Source organism: Capra hircus, chromosome 10 (genome assembly GCF_001704415.2).
Source record: "Capra hircus breed San Clemente chromosome 10, ASM170441v1, whole genome shotgun sequence".
Classification (NCBI taxonomy): domain Eukaryota; kingdom Metazoa; phylum Chordata; class Mammalia; order Artiodactyla; family Bovidae; genus Capra; species Capra hircus.
In genome coordinates this window covers 48152432-48177367 of record NC_030817.1, presented here as the reverse complement: position 1 = coordinate 48177367, position 24936 = coordinate 48152432, and the positions used below count along the sequence as shown (strand labels likewise).

Sequence of the window (24936 nt, the reverse complement as noted above, 5' to 3'; positions counted from 1 at the left end):
CTCACGTATTGCTGAAGCCTGGCTTGGAGAATTTTGAGCATTACTTTACTAGCGTGTGAGGTGAGTACAATTGTGCGGTAGTTTGAGCATTCTTTGGCATTGCCTTTCTTTGGGATTAGAATGAAAACTGACCTTTTCCAGTCCTGTGGCCACTGCTGAGTTTTCCAAATTTGCTTACATATTGAGTGCAGCACTTTCACAGCATCATCTTTTAGGATTTGTAAGAGCTCAACTGGAATTCCATCACCTCAACTAGCTTTGTTAGTAGTGATGCTTTCTAAGGTCCACTTGACTTCACATTCCAGGATGTCTGGCTTTAGGTGAATGGTCACACCATCATGATTATCTTGGTCGTGAAGATCTTTTTTGTACAGTTCTTCTGTGTATTCTTGCCACCTCTTCTTAATATCGTCTGCTTCTGTTAGGTCCATACCATTTCTGTCCTTTATCGAGCCCATCTTTGCATGAAATGTTCCCTGGTATCTCTAATTTTCTTGAAGAGATCTCTAGTCTTTCCCATTCTGTTGTTTTCCTCTATTTCTTTGCATTGATCGCTGAGGAAGGCTTTCTTATCTCTTCTTGCTATTCTTTGGAACTCTGCATTCAGATGCTTATATCTTTCCTTTTCTCCTTTGCTTTTCGCTTCTCTTCTTTTCACAGCTATTTGTAAGGCCTCCCCAGGGAGCCATTTTGCTTTTTTGCATTTCTTTTCCATGGGAATGGTCTTGATCCCTGTCTCCTGTACAGTGTCAGGAACCTCCGTCCATAGTACATCAGGCACTCTACCTATCAGATCTAGTCCCTTAAATCTATTTCTCACTTCCACTATATAATCATAAGGGATTTGATTTAGGTCATACCTGAATGGTCTAGTGGTTTCCCCTACTTTCTTCAATTTAAGTCTGAATTTGGCAATAAAGTGTTCATGATCTGAGCCACAGTCAGCTCCTGGTCTTGGTTTTGCTGACTATATAGAGCTTCTCCATCTTTGGCTGCAAAGACTATAATCAATCTGATTTTGGTGTTGCCCATCTGGTGATGTCCATGTGTAGAGTATTCTGTTGTGTTGTTGGAAGAGAGTGTTTGCTATGACCAGTGCATTCCCTTGGCAAAACTCTGTTAGCCTTTGCCCTGCTTCATTCGTTATTTGGTTGAGACGTGCTTTGCCTAAGGACTTCCCTGGCAGTCCAGTGGTTAAGACTCTGCTCTTCCAATGCAGGGTCTCTGATCAGGAACTAAGATCCCAGATACCTCCTGATGCGGTCAAAAATTTTAAAAAGTAATAAATAAAAAATGCTTTGCCTGAAAGCTCACAAGGTAGGCCCCAAAATCGCTGTTCAGACCTTGAGGGCACTGGAGGAGGAATTTGGCGCCTCTAATGAGAACCTGGTGGAGAAGGCAATAGCAACCCACTCTAGTACTCTTGCCTGGAAAATCCCATGGACGGAGGAGCCTGGTAGGCTACAGTCCATGGGGTCACGAAGAGTTGGACACTTACTGAGCGACTTCACTTTCACTTTTCACTTTCATGCATTGGAGAAGAAAATGGTAACCCACTCCAGTGTTCTTGCTTGGAGAATCCCAGGGACGGCAGAGCCTGGTGGGCTGCCGTCTATGGGGTCGCACAGAGTCGGACACGACTGAAGCGACTTAGCAGCAGCAGCAGTAGCAGTGAGAGCCTGCACCCCTGAAGCTTCCCACCTCTGCCTCACCCCCACAGGTCCAAGCGGCCCACAGAAAGCCGTCGGCACTGAGAGAGGGAAGCCACTAGGGGGCAGCAGAGGCTCGCAGATATCTCGCTACAGGAGCTAGTCTTTCAAGTATTATTTTTTTAATTTTAAAGAATTACTCTAATACTTGGAAATTTAAATAAGAGATTTTGTCATCTGAACTCGACTGTTCAAGAGCAGAGATCCTGTTTACTACGCCACTTAACTACCCTTTCTGACGGCCCACCCCCCACCGTCCCAGTCATCCAGTCATTCTCAAGTATCCCAGAAGTTTCCCTCACTCCAGAACATCAATGCCAGGCTACCCGAGTGAGGAGCTGGCAGGGCCGAATGGACAGTGGCAGAGCCAGGAGGCCCAGCGCGGATCTGGCCCCCGGGGAAGCCAGACCAAGTGGGCAGTCCCTGCAAGCTGGAACCCGCCCCTCAGATCCTCGCTTAGGGCTTCAGGAGCCGTTGGTCTTTGCAACCGCTCAGCACCTGTGGCGACCAGAGACAGATACTGACCTGACGCCCTGAAAACACCTGCAGAAAATGCCTTTGGGGGAGGAGACTTGGCGAGCGGCACCAAACTATAACCTAGAGTGGCCTGATCCCAGAGCAGTTTTTAAATGTCATCCCTATGTCTCGAAACGAAAACAACCCCTCCAGGAAAGAACAGTGGAGACCGGGTTTGGGCTAAAAGAGGCGAGTGGGGAACTTTGTGTCGGCCCCCTGGGCAGGTACGTAGGGGCTGGGGGCGGCGCGCTCGCCCTGTCTGGCGGGGGTGCGCCTCGAAGTGACAGCAGGAAGCGGGAGGTGGAGGGCGGGAAGGAGGTCCCGCCCCCACCTCGCGCTCCTTTACGGGAAGTGATGTGGGGCCAGACGGAAAATACCCGCCAAGGACCCGAAAAGGCCGGCAGCGGGTGGACGCGGCGCGCGCGGAGACAGAGCGGCGTGGGGACCGCGGGCGGAGCAGGTGAGGCGGAGGCGCGGGCTGGGAGGCGCGCTCGGGCTCGGGGCGCCGGGCCCCCCGCGGGGCAGCGCGACGGAGCGGGCGCGCCCAGGGTCTGGCCCTGGGGCCGGGTGTTGGGGTTGCAGCTACTCTCCTCTCTCTGGGAGGCAGAGCCCACCGGAGAAGCTTCTTTGCTTCTCCCAGGCCCTCAGCACAAACTCTACGATGACAATCGCGGGGGTAGGGGGTCAGCTTGGACGAGGTGCCGATTAGGTGGAGTCCCAGGTTGGGATGGGGCTGAGGTCACCTCCCGGCGCATCCAGGTGCTAGGGGCCGCATGGAGGTGGCGGGGTGGGAGGAAGGAAACTTCTCAGGCAGGAGAGGAGGCTCCTGCACGGCCTCTCTAATTCTTTCCTTCCTTCGGTTTTGTCAGTTGAATGATTTATAAAGTCTTGACACCTTTGTTGGGCGGGGTCTGGACGGCAAACTGTCTAGGTGGGAGAGGGTTCCCCCCAGCCCTTTCCCTGCCAGCCAGACAGAAAACCCTACCAGGCAGTCAGGCCCTTCTGTCTTGACTGGCGGTAGGGCCGATGTGATGACAGGTTTCGGTAACTCTTGCCAAAGCTTTTGTCTCTGTCCCAATAGATCACGGATTAAGCAAGGTCAGGCCTGAAGTGAAGGAAATCTTGTGAACCCATGACTTTGCCTTCCCATCATTTTGGCTCCTGCGGGCCACCTGCATGGCCTCAGCGTCATCTGTTAGATCCTCTGTCTCACAGGTCTTCTGTGGGCTAACAGCTATTTTCCCCTACTGGATGGATTCTTAACTTGGGGATTGGCTTATCAGTCAGAGGTTGGGGGTATCCTCTTATGCTGTATAAAGTTTCTATAATTATCGGTGGTTTAGTTTGTTGGTGCTCCACTGTTCCTGTTTTATTGATTTATTTATGCCTTCTTAGAAACTTGTTTTAGGGGAAAAACACAGTCTGGAAGACAGAATTTTTGCAGATGGTTACAAGTAAAGAAAGGCTAATGTAGTGCCGAAAAAACTTGCCTGAGGATCTGTGTTTTATGTTAGTTTTCACTCCTACTTTCTTTCCTTTATTCTTTCTTTCTTCTCCCTCCCTCCCTTAATTTCCATGACCTGCCTTGATTTTACTAATTTTGATGCAGTATAACTAATTTTTTCTTTTCTTGCTGCGCTTTTGGTGTCAAATCTAAGAAAGCATTGCTCAATCCAAAGTCCTGAAGATTTATGCCTATGTTTTCTTCGAAGAGTTGTTAGTTTTAGCTCTTACATTTCCATCTTTGGCTTGCTTTACTTTTGTACATGGTGTGAGGTAGGAGTGTTAACAGTTTTTTGCATGTGGGCATCAGGTTCTCCCAGCACCATTTGTTGAAAAGATTATTTTTTTCCCCCTTTGAATACCATTGGTGCCTGTGTTGAGAATAAATTGACAGTAAACGTGAGGGTTTATTTCTAGACTCTCAGTCCTACTGCATTGAGCTGCATGTCTATCCTTATGCTAGCGTCATACTCTCCTCTATTAACTATGTAAGCGCAAAGTTTTGAGATGGGGAAGTGTGAGTCCTCCCACTTTGTTTTTCTTTTTTGAGACCGTTCTGGCTATTCTGGGTCCCTTGAATTTCCATATGTAATTTAGGATCAGCATCTCAATTGCTGTTGCCTGATTTTACAACAGATGCAAGGGTGTTGAAGTGGGCAACGGTCTCTAGGAACCAGACTCTTCATTTTCCTCTTCCAAACCTGCTTTTCCCTCCATCTCGCCTATCTCCTCAATTAATGGCAACTTCATTATTACAGGTGCTCAGACTAAACACCCTGGGGTCACCCCTGACTCTTTTCTTGGTCTCATACCCCACATCTAGTCTCTGAGCAGAGTTCATTAGTTCTGCTTTGAAACTGCATCTAGGATAGGAACCATTTTGTAACACTTTCACTGCTCCCACCAGGTTCCCTTCGTTTGCCAACCTGGGTTACTCCAAAGCCTCCGCAGGCCCAGCCTTCTTCCACCGTCACCGCTCTATGGTCTGTTCTCGACAAAGTTGCCGAAGCCATTTATGTTACTCAGTCCTGTGCTCAAAACTCACTGGTGGCTTGTTATACCAGAGGGACACCTCTGTCGCCTGCAGTCCCTTACGGGGTGTGTGGCTTCACCTTCCATCACTCCCCTCTTTTCTCACTTGCCTTCAGCCACACCTCAGGACCTTTGCTGTTTCCTCTTTCTGGAATGTTCTTCCTTCAAAAGTCTGCACTGCTTACTCACTCATTTCATTCAAATCGAGTCATTTCTTTAGAGATGCTTTCTTGTCCCATCCCATCTAAATTAGTGTCCCCCACCCCTCACCCCAACATTTTCTTCCTCTTTGCCTTATTTTTCTTTAGAGTATCTGTAGCGTTCTTTGTCATTGCACACACACACATCTGTGTCCCACTGGTAGAGTACAAGCTCCATGAAGGTCAGGAATTTGTCTTGTTTGCTGTGGTGGAGGTAGCACCTGGAATGGTTTCTGGCACAGATTAAACCCTAAAAAAAAACAAAACAAAACAAAACTCATTGAGTGAATGAAAAGGGAATGAGAAGCTGAGAAATGGGGATCACTCTGCTATTTCTTTCTCACTCTTCCTTCCCATTCGCAGTGTCCATAGCTACACCAACTCCTCCTTCTCTCCTTTTCTATCTACTTTTTTCCCTGCAGAGAATGGCCTTACTCTTCTTGGAAAGGGAAAGGTCAAACAAAGGAAGAGAAAGGTCAAACAAAGCAGAAAGGTGAGGACTTGGGTCCTTCCCGACTGAGGGCAGGACCTGGGCAGACTGGGAGGAGGCCTTCAGCACCTGTCTCTAGTGATTTGGTTTCTTGTCCTGATCTAGGGAGAGTGAAATTCCTTGGAAATTTGAGAAAATGGAGTTTCATTTCCTGATGAATATTTTGTAGAGCAGTGAATTTAATTTTTCTGTGGCTTCTAACTGAAATTTCCAATTATGAGACTCATTTTGACTTTTAATTGCATGATGACTTCAGACTGTCAACTGAGTATGCATATGTGGCCTTATTTCCATGATGAGATTGTAATATCCTGGAGGCAGAGCATGGCTTCATCTCCTTTGTGATCCCTGTACTGCAAGCTATCATAGACAAAAGAAGTGTTCAATAAACTCTTGCTGAATGTGCCCATAAGTTAATGAATAAACTTGGATTTGCTTTCATCATTAGAAACCTCTAGTCTATATATTCAATTTTTCTCAGTCTGTAGATGTTTAAGTATCTTGTTTTAGTCTACCTCATCCTGCTGTTGTTGATAAAGCAGTATTGGCTAGAGTTGAGAGAGGTTTCCTGCCGACCTTTCTCATTGAAAACTGAATTAACTGGCCTGGAGAGTATAGTAATCACTGTGGTATTTTAAAAATTGAACTAGCTTTCCATTGTTAAACTTATCTTGGAATATGCCATATCTAATATTCACTACAAACTATGAGAAAGGATTCTTTTTACACCCATGGCATGTATATGTGTGTGGATGTAAATAATGCGAGCCCTAGCTAACTTGATAGGTGGGGGAATCCCTTTCAAAATGTATACATATGTCAAATCACCGTGATGTACACTTTAAATATCTTACAATGTTATATCTCAGTTATACCCCAATAAAGCTGGCTGACGGGCTTCCTTGATGGCTCAGTGGTAAAGAATCTGCCTGCCAATGCAGGAGATGCGGGTTCGATCCCTGGTCTAGGAGGATCCCACATGCTGCCAAGCAACTAAACCTGTGTGACATAATTATTGAGCCTGTGCTTTGGAGCCAAAAATAAATAAGAAAATAAAATTATATATTTTAAAAAGTGGCCCACATTTTAAAAAACGAATTGTGAGCCTCTATGCAGCAAGATTGTCTTGTTATTGTTAGAACAAGACTGCCTTCTGAAGAGAGGAATTTTCCCCTTTCACTGCCTTCGCTTTATATGCTGTATGCAGGTTTTGCTTGATCATATTTATTCCTCTGCCTCGTAGTCAGGAAGTTCCAGTTTATGGTCTGGTTTCCCTTAAGCTGATTATCTGGGGAGCAGGCATGAGCACTGAGTTGGAGGCAGAGATAAAAGGTTTGCAATTAACTTTGTGTCCAGAAGGTGAGAGGAGTAGAGCTGTGAGCATCCGTCTTGTTCCATCCGTCTTGTTTTGGCCTCCTGTCTGGTCAGGCAGTGTACCACATTCTTTTCCCTGTATGATTGAGGTCTACTAACATTGATATTCTACTCACTGCTTAATAAAATTTGATGCCTCACCTACTCAAAACAAATGTTGCAAGTCATTCTTCCTTGCCTGCTTTTGTTTTGTTTTATTTTTTGCCTCTGTGTATGTGACCCATGAGAAGGCCTCATATTTAGTGCTTCAGCCACACTTGGAACCACCCACCTGTATGAAATCAGACTTTTGAAAGCTGAGATTACACTTTGAATGTGGAGTCAGAGGTAGTGTGCCAGATTAAAAAATAATTTGGATGAACAACAAATAATATTTTACTATAAGTATGTCCCATGCAATATTTGGTAATGTGGTAACTCTGGTCTGATAAATTTATGTTTTGGGGCAGGAAATGCATTGATCATGATAATGTCCACAGAATAACTGAGCTATGGCTCATTTTGCTAATTGCACATGTGTCCACCTTAGGGAGAAGAGGGCGTGTAAACCCAAGGATTATTAGAATTAGAGGACAGTGGGAGAAGATTCCATTTCCCTCTAGTGTTTTGTGGTGAAGGAAATTTTTCTCCAGAGATGTTGTCATTTTCTAAGATCACACAGTTAGTGGTAGGGCCAGAACTGGAACTCTGGGTCCAGTGGTTAGTCTGCTGCACAGAATCTCCCCTTGAGAGGTCACATGTAGTTGCTTATGTTTTTGTGCTGATCTTTAGTCACTGCTGTTGCCTCGCTCCCATATCGCTGCACTGTCCTGCTGCCCTTCTGGCCCTTGGATCTGCTGTGTGGCAGGCAAAGCCACCCTCAAGGACACACTTGACTTCTCTCTGAGAACCACAGGGCCGTTGAAAGCCACTGTTGGTTGTATGCCTGTGGTGATGCCAGAAATCCCATATTTCCATGTATTTTTATTCCTTCTAAAGTCTGGTTATTATTCTCATCCCCTGTGAGTGTTTACTGTAAGATGCTTTGATTCAGGAGGACTTGGCTGAGAATAATTCCACAACCACCAAGTATTGTCTTACTGAAGGGTGCCTGCTTTGAGTGGCCTAGTCCTTTGACACTCTGTATCTTCTTGTAATTTGGTAGAACAGATATGGAAGATACATGTTAAGGATCGATGCAATAGATAGGTGTATGTAACTTCCTCTTTAGAGATGTGTTCTTTTAAAACACAATTTGCTTACTGTTTTACAGTTATCTCTACTTATTTAAGAAAGTGGCCTTAGGAAAAAGCACCTTCCTCTGGCTGCTGCGAGAATACCATATTTCAGAGCCACTAATCCTGTGTTTTCATAGCCTGCTGATTAATTCATATAAAGCCTTACCAGCTGCCAGGTCAAAGCATAATAATAAAATTGGTTGCCAAGAGACCGAAAAATCTGTTCATTCTTATTAACTGCTTCTCATCTGTCTTGCTCTGATCCCACCACGTGGGCAGCTGGTTGAGTCTTATCTGCATATGGCTGGTTACTTATCGCCTGTGTATTTGTATTACTTGACACAAAAACAGTGCCTCAATCAGCTAACGGAAGCTTATGGTAAGGTTTTATGATTATTATTATTATTATTATTATTCTTGCTGTATTAGTTCGAATACAGGAAGGAATGAGACATACAGAAATAGGTCTTGACTTAAATGTCCGTTTGAGATACCTGAGGATTTTAAAATATAATCCAAGGGTGCGGTCAGGATTTCCTTTGTTTCCTGCAGTGTGATTGATTTTCGTAATGAATCTCATTGTTGCAAGGGAGCAACCTCAGGGATGAGTAAAGAGGTCTAGCAGCCCTTGAAAAGATAAGGGGTCATCCTTCCAGTCAGATGCTAGAGACCAAACATGGCCAGATCAGCTACTGGCCATTCCAAGCTGGACTTCCTTCGTCAGGGGCAAGGTCAGCTCTTCATCACCCCGCTCCACTTAGGCCGCAGAGCAGGTTGTGGTATTTCCTTGGGGGGTGGCTTGGCCCTGTGTGCCAGAATTCCTGCTTCAGTGTGGAGGAACCAACTCCGCCAGGAACTAGTGGATCGGTTTTTAGTTTCTAACTTTGCCAATAATTAACTAAGTGGTATTACACTAGCGGTTCTTAATTAGGCTGTTTTCAACTCCTTCTTCCTCAAGGGGGCATTGAGCAACATCTGGAGATGTGGCTGGTTGCCATACCTGGGGAGTTGCTGGTATTTAGTGGGCAGAGACCTGGGATGCCTCTAAACACCCCAAAGTGCACAGGACAGCCCCTCAATACAAAGAATCATCCTGCCCACCATCTCAGTGGGTCAAGGCAGAGAAACCCTGCGTGAGACATGTTGTGGAACCTCTCTGGCCTGCAGTTTCCTAAAGTCCACGTTCTCTCCATCATGTAAAGTGAACTAAGCCTAACTCCTCTTCTGTGGCCTTTCTAACCTCTCCCTTATGCTCACTTCTGAGTGAGTCATCAGATATGGGGTAGGGCCCAGGCATCTCTATTGTATGTATTTTATATCTATGTGCGTATATTTTACATACATCTGTGTGTATGCATTTTACATCTCCACTGGGGATTCTGATGGGCAGTTAGGATTGAGGGCCCTGCCCTTAGGGATCCAGGGCTGAGGTCCTCGCCAAGGTGCCCGGTGGGCCATGTGAGGGGAGTGGACAGTGTGGGGACAGTCTGCCAGTAGGAAGCAAGAGCCAGGCGGCAGGGCCTGGCTGATGTATGACTGAGTGCAGGTGGAAGGCTGGCAGCAAGTCCTCATGGAGGGCTGTGACTGAGGGCTTGGCCTCTGAATTCCTCAGAGATGGGGCCCTCAGCCCCTCAACACAGCAGGCTCTCAGGTGCCCGGGAGTGTCTACTCCGCAGAGTCCCAGCTGATCATTATACCCTTGTCCTAGAGGTGCCCCAGATCCCAGAATTTTCCCAATGAAATAGCAAGACTGGACAATTTCTTCATGGAAACCCCATTTCCTGCTTATCTAGAGCCTTTCTGGGAGATTCAAAGTCAATGGCAGAAACCCCAACCCTGAGTCAGCAGCCCCTCTTGCCGCCCAGATAAGGAAACCTCACTTGTTACACTTACAGCATCATGTACCTTAAGGGCTGGTAGGCACCTTAGAAGCCAGGGAGCCCAGCCTCTCCTCCATCTGACAGGTTCAGAACTGTGCCCCCGGTCACATGACAAACTGATGGCAGAGAGGATTCCAGAAGACAAGTCTGCTGGTTCTTTCTATGCCCCTGTGCTAATGTTTCTTAATTGTAACCAGCAGTGTCTCTCCCTTGGACTCCTGTGAAATATCACAGGAAGTGAAACAAATATATTAATGATTTTCATCTATGTTAAAGCAGTCCAGAAACGTCTGAGCATCTGCTATGGCTATGTACTAGCTGCCAGTTAAAGGCCACCATTGTTTCCTGCCTGGACTGCTGTTTTTCTGGTCTCATTCTAGCTACCCCTGCCTCCCCGTAACCCATTCCTCATGCAAAGCCAGTGATAGTTTTAAAAGTGTAAATCAGATCATATCCTTCTTCTGTTTTAAATTCTCCAGTCACTTACCACTGTGGTTGGTGTAAGATCCACACGTTCTAAGCATGATCTGTAAGTGTCTCCATGATCTGAGCCCTGTTGGCCTCCTGGTCCTCAGCTCATCCCTGTGCCTCCTCCCTTTCTATTCCTTAAAAACGCCAGCCTCTTGCCTTCCTCAGAGCATCTGCACTTGCCCACAATTCTTTTCTCTAGGTTCTCACCAGGGTGGTCCCTTGGCAGCAGAGTAATCCCTGATCACTCTGTTGGAAGCAGTCTTTAGTCAGCCTCTATCCTATTATACTTTATGGTCTTCACAGGACTTCTTACTGTTTGAAATTATTTTATCTCTGTGTTAACGTTATCTATCTCTTTCTGCTAACTGTTCTCTCTGTGACAGCAGGGACTTTGTTCGTGAAATTCTGGATACTTGTCACCTAAAATAATGCCTGGCACATGGGAGATGCTAAGGTGATAGTGAATGAATGATAGATCAGGTAACTAGGAGGTTGGTGTGAGAGAAGATTGCATGGCCTGTGTTAATTCCTATTTTTTCCTACATTGGACTTTATGTTTTGTTGTTGTTTTTACACTTTTTACTATTTATTTTTTAATTGCAGGATGATTACTTTACAGTATAGTGATGGTTTCTGCCATACATCAACAACTACCTCCCTCCCCATCCCGCTCCTCTAGGTTGTCACAGAGCACCGGCTTTGGGTTCCCTGCATCACACAGCAAATTCCCACTGGCTGTCTGTTTTACATATGGTAATATATATGGTTCAGTACTACTTTCTCAGGTCTTCCTACCTTCTCCCTCCCCTGCTGTGACCAAATTGTTTGTAAACTTTTTATTTTGTATTGGGGTATAGCTGATTTACAATGTTGTGATAGTTTCAGGTGAACATAGAAGGGAGTATGTATCCATTCTCCCCTAAACGTCCCTCCCATCCAGGCTGCCACGTAACACTGAGCAGAGTTCCCTTTGCTATACAGTAAGTCCTTGCTGATTATCCATTTTAAATATAGCAATGTGTACATGTCCGTCCCAAACTCGCCATCTAACCCTTCTCCCCATCCTTCCCCTGGCAACCATAAGTTCATTCTCTGAGAGTCTCTTTCTGTTTTGTAAGTTTGTTTGTATCATTTCTTTGCAGATTCCACATATAAGGGATGTCATGTATTTTCCTTCTCTGTCTGACTTCACTGAATATGACAATCTCTAGGTCTATCCATGTTGCTGCAAATGGCATTATTTCATTCTTTTTAATGGCTGGTAATAGTCCATTATATATATATATACCACATCATCTTTATCCATTCCAATGCCGATGGATGTTTAAATTGCTTCCATGTCTTGCCTGTTGTAAACAGTGCCGCAGTAAACACCGGGGTGCATGTAACCTTTTGAATCATGTTTTTCTCCAGATATATGCTCAGGAGTGGATGCTCTATTTTTTTAATGAAACTTCCTACTGTTCTGTATACTTGCTGTACCAGTTTACATTCCCACTAACAATATAGGAGGATTCCCTTCTCTCCATACCCTCTCCGGTATTTATTGCTTATGAATTTTTGATAACAGCCATTCTAGCAGTGTGTGGTAATATCTCATTGTAGTTTTGATTTGTATTTCTCTAATAATTAGCGATGTTGAACATCTTTTCGTGTGCCTCTTGGCCATTTGCATGTCTTCTTTGGAAGAGTGTCTATTCAGGTCTTCTGCTGAGTTTTTGATTGGGTTGTTTATTTTGTGCTGTTAAGCATTGGACTTTATTTTTTAAAATTAAAACCTAAATGTCAGTTTGATACATGAGAAAAATGGAAGTGTTAAGCAGACTAGCTTCTTTTCTTTCAAGACGAATGTATTCAGATCCTCTAGTAGTATGAACTCTGTGGGAAACAAATAAAATAGGACAAAGCTACTTGGTAAGCACAGACTCTGGCATAGGGGCTTAGAAATCAAAAGATCCAGGCTTTAGTCCTGGAAGGGGCCTGAAAGATCACCGTGGGGATAGTTGCTCAGAACTGGCTGCCCGTGAAAATCACAGGTGCTGTGCTGTGCTTAGTTGCTCAGATGGGTCCAACTCTTTGTGACCCCATGGACTGCAGCCTGCCAGGCTCCTCTATCCATGGGGATTTTCTAGGCAAGAATACTGGAGTGAGTTGCTATGCCCTCCTCCAGGGGATCTTCCCAATCCATGGATTGAACCCAGGTCTCCTGCATTTCAGGCAGATTCCTTACCATCTGAGCCACCAGGGAAGCCCAAGAATATTGGACTGGGTAGCCTATCCCTTCTCCAGGAGATCTTTCCCACCCAGGAATCAAACTGGGGTCTCCTGCATTGCAGGTGGATTCTTTACCAGCTGAGCTACCAGGGGATTCCAAAAATCACATAGGGAGCTTTTATTTAAAACATATGCAAAACCACATGTTTTTCAGTCTCTTCTTAGGAGATTCTCATTTGTTAGGCTTGGCTTTAGGGCTAGGGAATTCATGTTTTATCTAAAATGCTGCTGTAGTGATGGATGGTGCACCACCAGGTTTGGGAACCAGTGACTGAGCCCACCTCTGTCCCCAGGTGAGTACACTGAGGCTCAAAGAGATCAGGTGTCTCACTCAGGGGTACCCACATGAGTGGCTGGGAGATGGCACTCAAGTCTCCCAGCCTTCTTTCTGCACCATTCAAAAATGTAGTGAGAAATTCTCAGGGACAGAGGTGGGGCTGCCTCGGAAATTGTGGTTTTATTATTTTTTTCTTTATTGACATGTAACTAACCAGTCTGGTGTCAAACAGGAAATGCCTCTAGCGTTGCTGTCCTTTTTTTATTACAAGGTGTCAGATCAGTTTGAGTTTAATAGAGAGATGACCAAAGTGTGGTTCCAAGACCACCACCACCACCACCACCCAAGAACTTGTTAGAAATACAGATTTTCAGTTCAGCCCAGAACTGCTGATTCTGTACTCCAGAGATGGCCCAATGGGCTGTTTTCAAGCCATCCAGGAGATTCTCATGCCCACTGAAGCTTGTACTTTTTACAACCCAACCAGTGGTTAAAGCTGCTGGCCTCAGCCTTTTAGTTGGTGACTCATTAACATGGAGGCCTTAACTTAAGCTAGCCATCTGCTTTCCTTGGTAACAGTTGCTCAAAATAGGGACTTTTGTTATAAATTTTCATTAGTCCGCTACACAAGGTGGGGTGGATTAATACTTGTTGAACACCTGCTGCATGTGAAGCTGTGTGTTGGAAGCTATTACTTGTCTCATGTAATTCTCACATCATTCTCAACCATCCTGCTATGTAGGTATTATTATCCCTATTTTACAGCTTTGGAATCTGAGGCTGGTAGAGGTTAAACGAGAGCTATTTGCCCAGCTATGGGTGTGCATATTGCTATCTGTTGTCTCCCTAGAGCAGCTGCTCTCCAACCTTTTTATGCACAGTTGGGAGTCCTTTGGAGAATCTTGTCATTAATGCAGATTCCCTCTCTGCCTTCCCAGAGGGCTTCATCCAGGGGACTGATGGAACCCAGGACTTTGGATTTTCATCAGGTACTCTAGGTGATTCTGCTGCCAGTGGGCATCAGACCATACTTGGAGAAAGTTCTCTCCTGGATCCATTCAGTCTTGCTTCAGTAGTTGGACCAGATGTCTCTCAAGGCTCCTCAGCGTTTCTGTGGTTCGCCAGTGTTTTGTGCTCACAGACCTTGGGCAATGGATGGGGAAGAAATAAGAGCATGGAGGAAGGAGCTTGGGAGCTCGTACAGAGAAAGATCTCTTCTTTTGACATGTACACGCTGCTTTATTTGCTTACCTTTGGCTGCACTAGGTCTCCACGGCTGCACGTGGGCTTTCTCTAGTTGTAGAGCGCAGGGAGCACTATCTAGTTGCAGCGCGTGGGCTTTCATTGTAGCGGCTTCTCTTGGTGCGGAGCACAGGCTCTAGGAGCACAGGCTTCAGCAGTTGAAGATCTCGAGCTCAGCAGTGGCGACTTGCTGGCTCGTGGGCACTTGGACTCAGTGGTGCAGCTCCAGGCCTCTAGAGCACAGGCTCAGTAGTTGTGGCACACCAGGTTAGTTAACGCTCCGAGGCATGTGGAATCTTCTCGAGCCAGTGTCCCCTGCATTGGCACATGGGTTCTTATTCACTGGGCCCCCAGGGAAGCCCCCAGAGAAGGTTCTTATTTGCCTAGCTGTTCCTGCTCTCTCTGCTGCCTCGGTGTTTGCAGGCCACGTTTTGCCTTTGAGTAACTTCTGACCCTTTCAGTTATCTACCCCAAAATTGTGCAACTTTTCATGTAACAACTTCACCCATGTGTTGGTGAACTGCCCCAAAGTGAGCCATTTCCTCCAGGCTGAAATGAGTATCTGTCGAGTACTGAATTGCTTCCGCTTTTGAGGCAAGAAATGGCATTTCATCTGTTTGATGATACGCTCCCTTATTTTTCAGGCATAGAATGGACATATTTAGTGAATGAACTGTCAGTCCATCAGGAAACAATGACTTGGTGCCATTATGAAGGGAAAAAGTGAGATGCAAATTTAAAAATAATTTCAGGTATGATGCCTGATGTCCTTTTTTTTTTTTTTTTTGGTGAGTTGGAATGGTGATTTCTCCTCCAGAAGTTTACCTAAGTACCCCCAAGATCCCCTTAGTGAAAAAAATGCATATATCCAGAGCTGGTGGAAACCTCTCAGGCCTTTGCCCAGTGAATAAGTCAGCACTGGTGAAATACTACATTTCTTTAATAAGGCCTAGTCCCTGAAACAAATTATTAGGAAAAAGTTGGAAGGAAATTTTGGAAAGCAAACATTTCAGCTTCCTGGAATCCACTGTGTATAAGGTGAATTATTTTTCTGGTAAAATAATCAAGGTACAGGTTAAGTTTCTAAGGATAATTTATTTTGCTGCTGATATCAGAGTTGGAAATACCAATAGGTAACTGAGTACACTAGCTAGAGCTACCATTTATTGCAAGCTTACTGTGTGTCAGGAGTCATATGAACATTCTCTCATTTACTCTTCAATAGACTTTCAAAGTAAATATTATCCTTCATTTTACAGCTGATGAAACAGTCTCAAAAGAATTGAGTAATTGGACCAGTGTTGAAGCTGGGGTTTCCAGGTATGCAGGGCGTTGCTAAAACGCAGGCCCGGGTAAACTAGGATAGTTAGTTACCCTGAGTGTCACCCAGCTCACTGACCTACCGTTGATGGTTAGGAAGTAAGCCCAAAGGATTCTGAATTGTCTGATAGATGGTACATATATGGAAGTGTGCTGATTCGCGTCACAAAGAGACCTTTTGAACACTTCGTGGTACATATTTTTCTTCATTGCATACATAATTCTGATCTTGGTAGTTTGGCTTCCAGATACCTTGTCAGTTAGAAGGCATGCACATTGGTGGGGGGAGGAGTGACCCTGGAAAGGCACTCTGATTACTGTGGTGAGGGACAGCTGGCTGACTGACAGAGAAGGTGAAGGCAGGGAAAATGAAATACAAAACTAATAAAAGACAAAATCAATGCAGTGTCAGGAGGCTTTAATATAGTGGCAAACATACCTTAAAAGATAGCAGCTATTATGGAACGTGTACTTGGTGCCGAACACTGTCTTAAGCACTTTATAGCATAACATGACTCATTTTTACAAAATAATCCTATTGTTCCACCAACGAGGAAACTGAGGCACAGAGAGGTCAGGTAACTTGGTGAATTACCAATGCGTAGTAAAGCTGGGATTCAGGTCCAGGCAGCCTGAGGCCAGGGCCCAGATCCTCAGCATCCTGTTTCCATGTAGGCCTTAGATCCTGAGAGTGTAGCGCACATTAGTGGTGTTTATTGTGGTGGCCTGAATCATCCAACTGCTACCGCTAAGTCGCTTCAGTCGTGTCAGACTCTGTGCGACCCCATAGACGGCAGCCCACCAGGCTCCCCCGTCCCTGGGATTCTCCAGGCAAGAACGCTGGAGTGGGTTGCCATTTCCTTCTCCAATGCATGAAAGTGAAGAGTGAAAGTGAAGTCGCTCAGTCAAGTCCGACTCTTAGTGACCCCATGGACTGCAGCCTACCAGGCTTCTCCGTCCATGGGATTTTCCAGGCAAGAGTACTGGAGTGGGGTGCCACTGCCTTCTCCGTGAATCATCCAAAGTGGGGGAAAATAAAACTTTAAGGTTGGGCATTACATGTCTTTTTGTATTAATTAATTAAAAAAATATTATCAGGGCATAGTCTTGCAAGGACTGTTAGTAGAAGTTATCAGAATCTCCGCCGTGGCTCATTTCCTGCTCCCCAGAGTCAAGTGCTTTCAGTTCTTGCAATGAGTTGACACTTGCTGGTTGTTGTGTCCTCTGTCTCTAATGACATACTTGTACTTCTGTATGATTGATTTTCAGTTTTAGGCATCTTCTACTGATGCATTACTATGGAAAAAAGAAAATTTTAGTTTGTTTTACCACCCACCCCGACCACACATGCATAGGATTTCCATCTCCTCCGTCTCCCAGCAGTTACATTATAGTTGTAGCTAGCTCAGTATGTCATGGGCTTCTCTTTGTGTTTAGGCTTCCCTCCTGGGTTGGGTAGTCTCCTTAGAAGACGACTCGAACCACGTGCCTGTGGAGTAAGCCTGCCTTTTGGAAGTCCAGCATGGAGGTGTAGGGTGGAGGTGTCTTCATGTTTATTAATACTATGCGACTTCTCAGTGCCTCCCCTATCTCCACTAAAGTTGGTTTGACTCAGAGACCCCATGCGAGTTTGATTCTTGGAGTTTTATTCTCTCTGGAGAATAGACGTTTGACTTCTTCTGGAGCTGGAGGAATCACAAGGCTGGCAACGCTGGGGTTTGGGGTGTAAACAGACTTCCATTATTTTAGCCTCACTTTATGCTCTCCTCTCCCTCAGAGGTATTGGGGCTCCGACTGCCTAAGCCCTTTCTGGAGATTCTGTGATGAGTTGCTCCTCTTGTTTCTCTACTGGCAGATAAGGAGTCTGGTTTCCTGAGTCTGCTAATCAATTACCTCTTGTTAATCTACTTTCTTTTTTTTCTTATTTTTTCCCCCAGCACATCACTGCATATATATTTAAATCAATCCATCTTTCAGGAAACAGAAACACCACAAAGCGTGCAGTTAGCAAAGGTAACTTCTATAAGTCAATATAAAATGTTACAGTTTAAAACTCTTGTATTTATTTTTAAAATTTTTATTGGAATGTAGTTGCTTTATAAGGCTTTAGTTTGAGAGGTCATAGAACTAAATGTATTTAGTGTGCTATCTGTATCCTGACGCCTGAAAGACCCTGGAGAAAGCTTTCAATGCAAAGGGATCATAAAAAGGCGGAAGGGGAAGACTGATACAGTTCTATGAAAAAGGGGGTTGTCGAAGTTTTTCTTGCTACTTAGTGTAGTTCTAGGATTAGGAACATCATTGTTACCTGGGTATCACTTGGTGCTATTTAGAAATGCAGAAATCCTGGGCTCTACCTGGGCCTGTTGAATCAGAATTAGCATTTTAACAAAAAAGATTGGAAGATTGAGAAGAGCTAATATCAAACTTTCCTCAGCTTCTACTGTAATTTAGAATAAGCTAACTGTAATGAATTTTCATGTGGGATTTAAACATTTTGGTACTTTCCCTTACTAAATTATTCTCCAAATTCTAGAGCAGTGGTCCCCAACCTTTTTGGCATTAGGTACTGGTTTGGTGGAAGACTCTTCTTCCATGGAATGGGGCGGGGGAGGGAAATGGTTTCAGGATGATTCAAGCATATTACATTTATTGTGCACTTTATTTCTAATCTAATGCTGCTGCTGATCTGACAGGAGGTATTGGTCTGTGGCCCAGAGGTTTTCTTTTACCAGATGATGTCAGACTGGTTATGTCCAGGCTTTTTCAGTTGCTCACAGTTCTGCAGGTTGGTGAGAGGTTTTATAGATTGCATCAGTGGAGTCTTCAGTCACACTTGGAGTGGTCAAATGAGAGGGTGGCTACGCCGTGAGGTGAAGGATACATCCATTTGTTTTTATGCCCAACATCTATCCCAGTGACAGGCCTGTGTTTAACTAGAGACTTGTGGAATGAGTGAGTCAAATAAGACACAGTTCCTGTCTTCAAGGTATTCACCAACCAGCAAGGAATCAACTGAATAATTATCATACAGGGTTGACCTGCCCTAGGAAAGAGGGAGCACAGAGAAGGGGCACCTGAGGCAGCATTCCTGGCAGAGGGAACTGAAGGGCTAAGTCTCTTGGTGAACAGAGCCTGTGGGTTTAGAGCAGCTGCACTCAGGTGAGTGTATCAAAGTCACCTGACGGCCTTATTAAACCATAGACCCTCCTTAGAACTTCTGGCTCTGTAGGCTTGGGGTGAGGCCCATGGATGTGCATTCCTAGCAGCTTCCAAAATGATGCTGATGACACTGCTTTTCCATTTTGAAAATCACTGGTTTTAGAGAATTCCAACTAGCTCTGGTGGCTGGAGTCAGGAGGCTGGGAACAGTAGATGACAGGGAAGGCAGAGGCCTATGGAGTGGGGATGTTATTGCGAAGATGGTGGGGAGCCACTGACTGGATTTACAGAGGAGAGTGATGGACACCCACTTACGCTGTGGAAAGATCACTTTGGGTGCAGTGTGGAGGATGAGTCAGTGGAGAGGCCAGGTTGAGGGCCAGAAAATCGAATGTGCGGTTGACTATAGCCATCCAGATGAGAAATGATAAAACTTGGAATAAAGATTAGAGGAGGAAAGATTCCAGTGGTCAGTGGAAGTGGGAGGGGAGGGAGGGAGGAGTCACTGAAGACCGTCAGATGTCTGGCTGGCTGTGCTTTGGGATTGTGTTACTCAAGACACAGGAGGAGAAGTGGGTGTGAAGCAGGGTCTACAGAGAAGAGCTCAGGAGGTAAGTGGAGGGCAGGACATGTTGAATTTAAGATGCCAGCAAGGTATCTGGGTGGACTGCCAGGAAGAGAGTTTTCCTTATGGGTCTGGAGTCCAGAGAGAGATGTGTGGGAAGTCCCTTCACTTCCTCAGCTTATGCTGATCTCCTGTAGTGTTTGCTTGAATCAGGCCTTGTAAATACAAGAAAGCAATATTAATAAAATATTGCTGATTGTCAATAAAGAAGCAATATTAATGTAAGAGTTTTCCCAATGGCTCAGCAGTTAAAAAAAAAAAATCTGCCTGCAATGCAGGAGACGTGGCAGGAGCCATGGGTTCAATCCCTGGGTTGGAAAGATTCCCTCTGGAGGAGGAAATGGATACCCACTCCAGTATCCTTGCCTAGACAATCTCATGGATGGAGGAGCCTGGCAGGCTACAGTCTATGGGGTCTCAAAGAGTTGGACATGACTGAGCAACTAAACACTGACACACAATATTAACAGAACCATTAAGGACCTTTAGAACGTAATACTTTTAAATATGTTTTATCAAGAAAACAAATATTCTACTTGTTTGGTTGAGGGGAAAAGAAAAAGTTGAAGTGTAAGTCTTCTAACACTGGAAGAGGTTAATACAGCTGCCTTCTGTCTGAGAGACCAGGAGATTGGGTTTTAGTAAAAGCTTGAAAGGGGCAAAATCACTTGACTGGTTTGTGGGCCATATGACAAACAGCTGAGACTAATTAGCTGGATTGTGGGTTTTTCCAGAGATGACTGATTTTGAAAGTTGATGAAGCGAACTGCTTTTCAAAAGACTCTTTTGAAAAACTTTTGTAAGTAGACTGTTCTGATTTTAACCTTTCTCTTTGTAATAGACCAAAGTATCTTTTTAGAAGAGGACATGTGATTACAAGTTGCCTAATTGTTGAAGTGTTGGAAACTCCAGTCTCTAAAGTTTTGGGAAAATCAACCAGGATTTATACTTTGTCAAGGTATGATTATGCCTTTTTTTTTTTTTTTTTTTTGGTGGTGGTGGGGAGGTAGAGGCTTTGAGTGCTGAGGTGCCAGTTTTCAGGTACTTACAATAGTGCGATTTAACATAAAATACCACTGCCTACATTAATTTTTTTTAAAACAAAGACTACAAGATGTCTGCTAAATTTCTTATGTTTTGTTTGAAAAGTGCATTTTCAGTTACCAGAGAGTGGGTATGAATACTGACTGCATTCTTCCTTTCTTTTCTGTATTAACAAAGTAACAGAGGCTTTTATTCTCAGGTAATATTTTGAATAAGAGAGCTGATTACGGAATTGAATAGCTCTAAGAGTCTTGCTCATCTTCTGAGCATTTTATCCACAAAAATTCAATTGGGATTTTGTTTTTAATACTGTTAATAGCTCTGTGCTATGTATGGTAAGTTACTTCAATTTTGTCTGACTCTTTGTGACCCCATGGATCATAGCCCACCAGCTCCTCTGTCCATGGGATTCTCCAGGCAAGAATACTGGAGTGGGTTGTTATTTCCTTCTCCTGGGGATCTTCCTGACCCAGGGACTGAAGCTGCACCTCCTGAGTTGGCAGGCAGGTTCTTTACCACTAGCGCCACCTGGGAAGCCCTGATAGCTTCCCAGCTGATAGTTCTAGCGGAGATTATGTAAGTCTGTGTGTTAGTGTAAGGTGTGTTTCTTCCACCACTTAAATTTGTCTTCTAATTATTAATTTTGTGATGTTTGGAAACAGTATCATAATTATGTAAGGAAAGGCCCATCTATTTTATTATTATTATTTAAAAGATCCATCTGTTTTAGAGATGCATTGGAGAAGGAAATGGCAACCCACTCCAGTGTTCTTGCCTGCAGAATCCCAGGGATGGGGGAGCCTGGTGGGCTGCCGTCTATGGGGTCGCACAGTCAGACACAACTGAAGCGACTTAGCAGCAGCAGCAGCAGCAGTGATAGTATGCAGGAATGAAGGATCGGGCAATGAATATGATGGGATGTTTTATCATACAGTTCTCTCCACTTTTACATGTGTATTAGTTTGCTGGGGTTGCCATAACAAAGTATCACAGTCTGTGTAGGTTAAAAGAAATTTCTTGTCTCAGTCCTGGCGGCTAGAAGTCTGAGAATCAAGGTGTTGGGGTTGTAAAGGAAGGATCTGTTCCAGGCTGCTCTCCTCCTCCCTCTGTCTCCTCTTGTCACCTTTCCTTTCTGAGTGTCTGTATTCAGAAATCTTCATAAGGACACTGGTTATATTGGATTAGGGCTCACCCTAGTGACCTCTTTTTCATTTGATAAGCTTTTTAAGGACCCTATCTTTAAGTCAGGTCAAATTCTGAAGTCCTGTGAGTTAGGACTTCAGGATATGAATTTTAGGGGAACACAATTCAACTCAGATAAATTTGAAAAATTTCATTATATTGCAATTTAATTGCCTCCAAGTCATGCAGTAAATATTTGTTAAGCCAAGTGCCTAGACCGTGTTCGATGTTGAGCATGTGAGGATAAATAAGACTTGATCTCTATCCACTGACATTGGTTTAATCATATGTGTGGATATAGCTTCATGAGTGTGTTCATTTATCTCTTTCATTGAGTTTTGGCCACTTTCAGAGTTGGGTGTCCCTGAAGACATGATCAGTGTTTTGACACACGGGCACCTGGAAGGGCTCTGTTGCTCCTGAATGCCCTCAAGATAGGCAAGAGTAAAAGGCCCTTTACATTCATCTGGTCTGACCTCCTCATTTCACAGAGGAAGAAACTGGGGCTTCAAAGTGCAAAAGTCATTTGGCTGATTAGTGCCAGAACCACAGCAGCTTCTACTCCAGTACATCATTTTGTTTTCTTGGTCACAAATTCATGCTTTCATGTAGGAGTGAACCCGAAGTCTCTTTAGAAATCAGATGAGAAAGCGCCTTGATCAAAAGCTGACAATCTCTGTTGAGATTCTTGGATTTTAAGTACCAAAAAAAAAAAAAAAAAAATACTGAGAGGATTTCGTCCACAAAATGTCCAGTTTGTACTTAATACATCCCAAAGGAGATTGCTCCCACCTTGGTTAGTCTCTCTGTCTCTTACCATGTTCTCTTTATTCTTTTCAGCCACGCTGTTCAGTGACCCAGCAGCCATTAGAATACAAATAACATTTTTTCTTCTTTCTTGCTGCTGCTGCTGCTGCCCACAAGACAGGAACTGCGGCAGAAAGAGAGCGCTGATGAAACATTGCCGGCCAGCAGGGTGGCACCATGGCAACCAGGACCTGCCCGTGTCTGGCAGGGCTGGGAGCCCAGGGCTGCCTCTGCTGCCGTTTCAGCATCTCCCTGTCCAGTCTCTCAGAACCTGAGTGCTCACAGTGGACATGCTCCACACTTTGCTCTGTTTCTCTTTTCTCTTTTGCTACTCTTCCCTTCTTCCTCCCTCTGCACTTGGTTGATTTATAGTTTGAGCCAGAGTGTACCACATGTGATAGCTGCTGGAACAGACCCATTAAAAACAAAAGCTGATTTCTGCAGAAGCCATCCTTGTTTAGGGCTGTCCTTGCAAGAGGGCACCTTCCTGCTTTTTTTGGCGCTCCTGTTGTTGCTGGCGTGGCTGGGGCCCTGCTCCCTTGGCAGAGTAGAGGCCGGGTTTGATGGGGGTTGGAGGGTAGGGAGGTGGTTATGAGACGCTGCTTGGGAGGAGAGCTTGCCTTGCTGCTGTTTTTCTGAAGGCAGGAGCCACTTTGCTCAAACATAGATGCAAATTGCCCAAGAACTGAGAGCAGTCGAATTTTTTTTTTTTTTGCCTATCTGTTTTCTTGCTTTCACCCATTTCATTTTCTATGAGGCTTTTCCTCTCCCTGATGTAACCTGTAAGGGGATTCTTTAGCTCCAAGTGCTGGATTTATCACACTGTGGATTCTCTGTTTTCACAAGAAGGAGGAAGTCCAGACAGCTTTTAAGCTGATACCACTCTGCGGTGGTGACTGATGCCGGCTATGGACTACTGTTTGAAAAATCTTTCTAGTGTCATTTTTGGATCTCTCTTGCTGAGCCTTACATTTTGGCTCTCTTCCTTCTAAAATGCCTTATCTCTCGCATGGCCTCAGGAAATCAACTTTGTTGATGAATCTAAAATCTATTTTGTTAACCCTTATTTTTCTTTCGAGCCCTAATATTCTGTTTTCAAAATGCCAATTAAACACATTTCCCTGGATATCCCTGTGACGTGAGGGACATGTAATTGGTCATATTCCATACAAGATTACATAGTAGTTGAGAGTGTGTCTGGATTCAAACCTTGGCTTTGCCTTTTATTGACTGTGTGACCTTGGAGAACTTACTTAACCTTTGTGAGTCAGTTTTCTTATCTGTAGATTAGAGAGTTCATAGGGTTGTTGTGAGGCTCTAGTGAGTTAATATATTAAAGGGCTTAGAAAAGTACTCAGTAAGTGTTTGTTATAATCATTTCAAACCAGCTTTTCCTCCCTTGCTTGTGTGCTTGTGTGTGGGTGCTCAATTGTGTCTGACTCTCTGTGACCTCATGGACTGTAGCCCACCAGACTTCTCTGTCCATGGCATTTTCCAGGCAAGATTACTGGAGTGGGTTGCCATTTCCTCTGCCAGGGAATCTTCCCAACCCAGGGATCGAACCTGCATCTCCTGCATTGGCAGGTAAATTCTTTACCACTGAGTCACCTGGGAAGCCCTTTCCTCTCTTAGTTAATGATAGTATCTTCCATTCAGTTAATAAACTGAAAGTTTTTATTATCTTTAACTCCTGTACCAGTCAGTTAAGGAGCTATACTGATTTTCTACCTCCTAAATCTATCTTGAATTAATCCCTTCCTCTGCATCCCACGTCACCAACACAAGTCACTCACCATCTCTCAGCACAGCTTCCTGGTCCTCTGTGCATCCCCAGAAAGATCACTTTCAGGCAAAGACCTCGTGTTCCTCTCCTTCATAAGAGCCTGCAGTACTTTCCATTGCCCAGAGGATAACACACAGACTGTTTAGTGTCATATGAGAGTCCTTTCAGGTCCAGGTCCCAAACCCTCTCCCATCTTTTCAGCCTGTCTGGACATCTCCTCTCCCATCCTGGTGTAGTCCACTAATGGCATGCAGCTGCTGAGGTTCCCTAAATGCATCATAACCTTTTCCCTCTTCAGTTCAGTTCAGTCGCTCAGTCGTGTCCGACTCTGCGACCCCATGAATCGCAGCACGCCAGGCCTCCCTGTCCATCACCAACTCCCGGAGTTCATTCAGACTCACATCCATTGAGTCAGTGATGCCATCCAGCCATCTCATCCTCTGTCGTCCCCTTCTCCTGCCTGCAATCCCTCCCAGCATCAGAGTCTTTTCCAGTGAGTCAACTCTTTGCATGAGGCGGCCAAAGTACTGGAGTTTCAGCTTTAGCATCATAGACCTTTGCAAATATAGATGCTCTTCCCTGCCTCCCACCCTCCCAGTCTGTTGCCTGTTCCCTTCTCATGGCTCCAAGCCTTGTCTGTGTTTTGTACTTCACATGTCAGACAGCCCTTACCTAGTTCCATCAAAACTCAGTTAACACCTTTCAGATTGGCATTGATAATATTTTTGTTGATGGTTTCTGTTATCTTTAAAGGATAAGGCTAATTTGACCTGTGAGGTAAAGTTCTTCACCACGTCATCTGTGAACTGTGTAATTTTGTTCTTTCAC

The 24936-nt window shown here is 44.7% G+C and overlaps 1 protein-coding gene across 4 annotated transcripts in view; it reads left to right on the top strand.

Annotated features, from left to right (window-relative positions):
* RAB27A (RAB27A, member RAS oncogene family) overlaps window positions 2370-24936 on the top strand; it is an 81809-nt gene continuing 59242 nt past the window's right edge. Inside the window, exons 1-3 of one of the 4 annotated variants that reach the window (XM_018054227.1) lie at window positions 2504-2685; window positions 17443-17518; window positions 20134-20250. The gene's annotated coding sequence lies outside the window, so the exon portion shown is untranslated. Of the gene's footprint in view, window positions 2450-2503; window positions 2686-17442; window positions 17519-20133; window positions 20251-24936 lie in introns of those variants that run through there. The other 3 variants (XM_018054226.1, XM_018054231.1, XM_018054228.1) reach the window with 3 other exon arrangements.